Source organism: Salvia hispanica, chromosome 6 (assembly GCF_029641045.1).
Source record: "Salvia hispanica isolate PSC_SH4W2 chromosome 6, Shi_PSC_v1, whole genome shotgun sequence".
In the NCBI taxonomy this organism is placed as follows: domain Eukaryota; kingdom Viridiplantae; phylum Streptophyta; class Magnoliopsida; order Lamiales; family Lamiaceae; genus Salvia; species Salvia hispanica.
Window position 1 is genome coordinate 21,624,037 of NC_142697.1, and position 6,769 is coordinate 21,630,805.

Below are 6,769 nucleotides of genomic sequence, written 5' to 3' on the forward strand. Positions count from 1 at the left end.
ATAATAATAATTATTATTATTATTATTACTTCCTCCGTTCCATAGTAATGGAGGCAAAAATTTTCGGCACGGAGATTAAGAAAAATTATGTTAGGTGAGTTAAGTAAAGAGAGAATAAAATGGAAAATGAAAAAGGTAGAGAGATGAAGATAGAAAAAAGTAAGAGAGAGTAAAGTAGGTGTGGAAAAATGTGTTGACTTTTACTAAAAAAGGAAATGACTCTATTACTATGGAGAACGGACGGAAATGGAAAAACGCCCCTATTACTATGGAACGGAGGGAGTATTATTGTTATTTTTATTTTACATTAAATTAATAACTAATCAATATAGTTTTAATAAAAAATTAAAATTTTGAATTGTATTCATAATGATATTAAGAGTGTAATATTTTTAGTTAGGTGTTCAACTCTAAAATGAATATAAAATAATTCAATAAAAATATTTAATTGATTTAATTATTTTAAATAATTAATTCAATTAGGTGTTTTGTTCTTGATTTATATTATGAATGCAATTAGATGTATGTATAAAACACTAAAAAGATAGAAGAAAAAGAAGAGAAAAGAAAAAAGAGGAAACATAAACTAAGGAGAAAAAGAAAGAAGAAAGGAAGATATAATATTAAAAAGAAAGAAGAAAATAGAGGATAAAAAAAAGAAGAGAAGAAAAAAATAATCACATGTTTGGTACTATTTAATGAAAATTTTCAAAAATATCCTTTATAACAAAAAAATCACATGTTTGGTATCTAGGGTTATTTTTATCACTGGGTACCAAAAAAGATATAAAATAAAGATCAGGTACGGCTCAGCTAGCTCCAATAATGTAATTAAAATTCATGTTAGTGGGCACTTAGAATGGGGGCCTATTAGCAATTAATAGTGCATGTGTACATTCTATTTAGCACTTGACACCCCAACTCCACTTTTGTATGTGTGGGGTCCTAAAAGCATCATTATTAACCAATTATTTGGTGGCAATTCTCTTGTCCAACCAGGGCTTAACAAGTACTCCATTTTAGTGTGTGTGTGTGTTATGATAGTGTACGGTAGTAAAGATAGTTCTTATAGTAGATTAGTAGTAGTAATAAATTAATCGTACATCAGTACATGTGTACATACATAAACTACGTTTGGAATATATGGAAATAAAATCCAATAAATACGGGCACATTCTATATTTCTTTCTTCTAGACTGCACGTGATAAAGATGCAAGTTCGAACTTTGAAGTAGTATTAATAATAATAATAATAATAATAATAATAATAATAATAATAATAATAATAATAATAATAATAATAATAATAATAATACTCCCCCCATCCCGTAAATTTTGTCATACTTTGACCGGACATGGTTTTAAGAAATGTAATAGAAAGTGAGTTGAAAAAAATAGTAGAGAGTGAGTCTTACTTTTATATATTAGTTTAATAATAAAATATGAGTTGAAATGAGTTAGTAGAATATGAGATCCACTAAAAAAAAAGAGTAAAAAGTGAAATGTGATAAATTTTATGGAATGTACGGAAATGGAAAAATGTGATAAAATTTAAGTATGGATTATGATTCCATACGCACGTACACACGAAAAGGAAGTTAATTAGGAATTGGGATGTTGATAATCTATTTTAAATTGATTGATGATGTATACAATTTCAGATTTCTATAGCAAAAAATTGATTGTAACGGGCATCCACAATGGGACGCTCTAAGCGACGCCCTATGCACAGCCATGTCAGCATTTTATCCTCCTCCTATTCCATCTGCAGTGGGGCGGACTATAGCCCGCCCTAAGCGACGCCCTAAGCATTTTTCTATTATTTGAATATTTAAATACTTCAAAATTTGGAAAACTAACTTCATTTCATTAAAATTCAAACATTACAATACCAAATAAAAAAAATACAATTTCTAAACGGCGGCGGTTGCGGGTCCAAACTTCTTCAATCATGTCGGTCATGAGCTGAGTATGGTCTTGTTGGTTGTGCATTGAGGCCTGTCGCTCTAGAACTGCACCGAAGCCAGTCGGTAATCCTCGAGTGACCGGCGAGGTCGCCGTGCTGGAGCTAGATCCGGCTTCATCATCCACCCAATTGGTGACATGGCCACGTTCTTGTTCGACTATCATGTTATGCATGATGATGCACGCATACATGACGTCGGCGATGACGTCCTTGTACCAGAAACGCGCCGGACTTTTCACGATTGCCCACCGCGATTGGAGCACCCCAAAAGCCCGCTCCACATCCTTCCACGCGGACTCCTGCTTTGTCGCAAACAAAACTCTCCTCTCACCAATTGGGCAGCTGATCGTCTTAAAAAAAACAGGCCACCTAGGGTATATGCCATCGGCCAAGTAGTACCTCATATGATGTGTGCGGCCGTTGGCAGTGAACTGAATGGCCGGACCGCGACCCCTGCACTGATCGGCGAATAGGGTGGACGAGTTGGGGACGTTGATGTCGTTGTTCGACCCGGCTACACCAAAGTAGGCATGCCGGATCCAGAGGCGGTGGTCAGCGACGGCTTCTAGGATCATCGTCGGGTGGCTGCCCTTGTAGCCGTTAGTAAATTGGCCTCTCCAGGCCGTCGGGCAGTTCTTCCACTGCCAGTGCATACAGTCGATGCTCCCTAGCATCCCAGGAAAGCCGTGCACCGTCTCGTGCATCCGCATCAGGCTCTGGCAATCGTCAGCAGTCGGGCGTCGCAAATATGTGTCGCCAAAAGCCTCCACAACTAACTTACAAAAAGTCTTGAGACATTCGCGGCCAGTTGTATCCCCGACGTGAAGGTACTCGTCGAACATATCCGATGTTGTGCCGTAGGCCAACTGGCAGATCGCAACCGTGCACTTCTGCAACGGCGTAAGTCTGGGTCTGCCGATCCCGTCTTCCCGATACTGGAAGTACTCATCACGGCCCTCCAACGTGTGCACAATGCGGAGAAAAAGATCTCGGCTCATTCTAAAATGGCGGTGAAAAACATTCGGGCCCCACCTTGGATTCTCGGCAAAATAATCTGCGAACAGACGTTCGTGCGCTACGTCGTGCTCACGGGGGACAAACGCCCGACGTCGTATCGGGCGAGGGACCCGCGCCTCCGCCGCCGCCGCCTGCTCTCGCTGCATTTGTGCCAAGCATTCCGCCTTGGCTTCATTAACGGCATCGAACAAGGCTCGAGTCAAGGCCCGTCTGCAGCCATCCGATGTACTCAAATCGTAGTCGTCGGGATTCATTTTTGAGTCGATGAGAGAGAATAATTGAAGAGAAATTGAAGAAATGTGAAATTGGAGTGTGTGAAATGGTAGTGAATAGTAGAGTTTAAATAAGAAATTTTTTTGAAAAAATTCAAACAAAAATTAGAAACGCGTGCCCATCGTCCGCGTCGTCCACAGTGGCGGACGATGCGACGGACGATGGGTATCCTCCGCGCATCGTCCGCGGACGATCTATCGGGCACGGACGATTGTTAACTCATCGTCCGCGATGCTTTGCGGATGCCCTAAAGTTACACATAGACCCCAATTGTAAACCGATTGATTCAGTTTTTCATGTGCCAATCCTTGTTCTTTTGTCAATAAAAAGAAGGGCATAGACAGCTAAATCGAGCAAATCGATTATTTATTTCCCTATAATAGAGTGCCTCAAAGCATTAATTTAGACAATCTCGATATCGCAAGCCTAACAAAAAAGCTATTCGGTCAAAATTCATAATAAAAGCACTCATTCTAAATATTTTTTTCGTCTAATTTTTTGCTAAACTAAGTAATTTAAGTCATCTGTATCTCAATTAAGAGTAATTTAATTATTCAACGAGACCACATAAGATGTTTATGTTAAGTGTACAAAAAAATTGTACAATAAATTCAATTTATAAGGCATTAGCGTGATTCGAATTCATTACATTCTTATTCAGTTTCTTAGATAAAATAATACCAAAATACAATATAGAATTGAGTCGTGAGATTATTTTAGTATAGAGGTTAGTTATGACTAATTATCTCATCATTATCCATCTACGATTGAATTGTGAGATTGAATCTCATAAACCAAACTAACTACAGTATATATTTAATTCGAGATACAATCTTGCAAAACGCGTAGGCAATCACACCCACACCCACACCCAAGAAGGTAGAAATGTAACGGTAGAAAGGTAGGACCTTATGAGCCGCCCTTATCAACACGAGAATGAGTGGAAGAAAACCCTTATAATGCGTTAATGAACTATTATGAAATCTGGCATTTGTAGCTATCAGTAATATCAAGAATCTTACTATAGTTGCATAACTCCAGCAATATAAAAACAATTTAGTTATGTTCATCAAAATCGAATATAACTAATTGGTTAGTATTAATGTTTCAATTGCAAACTTGGCCAACCACAACTCAAGAATTTTTAAGTAAATTTAAAAAGGATAAATGCTAACCATAAGATATAGTATACCTTAAAGAAATGTATTTGAAACATTGTGTTTAATTTCAGTGTTTGGATGAATGAGTATGAGATTACTCCAAAAGACAAAGGGGAAAGCGATCGAATGAGTCTTTCATCTTAGTTTCTTTTTACTAAGAAAATGTTTTCTCCATTACTTTTACAAACTAACAATAATCTTTCAAATATTATAATTGCACAGAAGGTCTATTTTTGTTTATTTTTTTCAAAGTAAAGCATAGTAAAAAACGCTCTATAGAACTTTCAATTTTTTTTAACAAAATAGAACATTATACTTAGGAGCTCAAAACAAATTACCATATTACTATATGATTATAAAAGATCACTATTCCAACAACCAACGAAAGTTATCATTCAATCACTCAATTCATTATTTAAATCTCCATACCTATAGCTCCACATCAAACAGACCAATAGATCCAACTCCTCACTCCCTGCCCCAAACTAATAAGGAAAAAAGAAGCATTTATAAACTTTAAGTCACGTGTTTTAGTGAGTAATTACAACCTCAGTGGATGAAATTAGGTGCTTTAATCTGCCTAAAATATTTGGTAAAATTAAGCTACAAATGAAATTTATAACTAACTATCCGCAAATTAAGTTGCTTGATTTAAATTGGAAGTTCCATTTTGATTAGGTCTATTTTATACACATAAACATTGTGATTTTTGGTGAATTTCAATGCTTAACATATGCTTACTTTTAAATTATAAACCTAAATGGAAATACATGTGATCGCCTTCCTATTTATTTACTTTTATCATTGTCTATTGTCCATTTTAAACTTTTTCATTCTAGTCATTTTTTACTATTTAGTCGGATATTCAATTCACATATAGATTCTATGCAACTCAAAAACATATTCCACGGACAAACCTTGTTAGATAGTGCTCCCTCCAAGCTACGTCCCAACTAAGTTAAGTCAAAACTTTTAAAAACATAGATTCAAAAATTGTGTTAAAAATAGGAGAGAGTAATAAAGTAGAAGTGATAAAGAACGGATAAGTAAATGATAAAATAAAGCAAAAGTGATTAAATGTTTGTTTTGTGAAAAAAGAAAATGACTCAACTTAGTTGTAATATTTCAAAAAAGAATATGACTCAACTTAGTTGGAACGGAGGTAGTACTAGTGGAATAGTATATATGAGTAAAGAAGAGCAAAACTAGATTAAATAAAAAATTTAATTAAAATAGAGATAATGAGTATCAAATTGAAGCTATAATTTACAATCAACCATTTATTAAAGGGTTAATAGTCATTTAAATCATGAAGTTCGGTTTAATTCTAGATGTCCCATTAACATTGAAATTGAAGTATTAAATCGCGAAATTTCAATTTTTCTATGTATGCAAATGTCAACTTTTAACAATTTTCAAAATAGCATGTTCCATTAAGATTAAGTATATTTTTATTTTTATATTCCTTTATTTTCTTATTTTAATAAAATATTGTTGTTTTAACATCTTGAAAGTCAAATTGTGCATTGACAGGATAATTGAGGAAAAAAAATAAAACTTCAATTAATATTCCAATTTAAAAGTTGATGGACCGACTAAAATTGTACAAATTTTCATGATTTAAATAGCGCTATTCATGTTCCTTCAATAAATAACGTAAATTACGACAGAGGAGAAAAGGAGAATGGGCCAAACTTTGCTCTGGCCCAATGAACATTAGGAAAAACGGACTCACACTTTTGATTATCATCGTTTACAAATGAACCAATTGGGATTCTCAATGAATACAAATCCTGATAATGAAATTAGGTATCATACACTACATAATTAAGCTTAAATACCCAAAGCCGAAACACAGCAACGCTTATTAAGGCATCAGCACCACATACTTTTACAACAAAACAATCACTTGAACTGGGGAATTGGTGGGGCGCGCCAGGCCCAAGCAGTAGTGCAACGCATGGGCGACACGCGAAAGCTCAAGTAGCAAGCTACTTCGTCGAACTTTCCCCCTCAAAAAATAAATTTAATATCGTGTGAGCCGATGGCCCACATATCAGATATTAAACTGATAAGAACAGATACTACACTTGATCTTAGCCAAAAGGCCGAGAAAGGTATGAGTCTCTAAGCTCAAGGCCTTGTTGTTTTATAATCCTCTTCATCTGTAAAACTATAGTAGCCTAGTGGGATAATCCCAACAAACTCAAAACTCCATCTTCGCGTTTCCCTTTCCTTTGAGAAAGTTGAATTAAATCTTTTATACTATCATTATATTCATAGCTTTTGTGCGAATGTGATATGTTGTTTCTAAAGTGTATATGCATCAAAAATTTCCACTATCAAACACACC

The 6,769-nt window shown here is 35.3% G+C and overlaps 1 non-coding gene across 1 annotated transcript; it reads right to left on the reverse strand.

Annotated features, from left to right (window-relative positions):
* Window positions 1–6,341: 6,341 nt before the first annotated feature.
* On the reverse strand, window positions 6,342–6,537 carry LOC125208753 (U2 spliceosomal RNA). Its single transcript, XR_007174231.1, has one exon. It is a non-coding gene; the product is annotated as a U2 spliceosomal RNA (small nuclear RNA).
* Window positions 6,538–6,769: the final 232 nt, after the last annotated feature.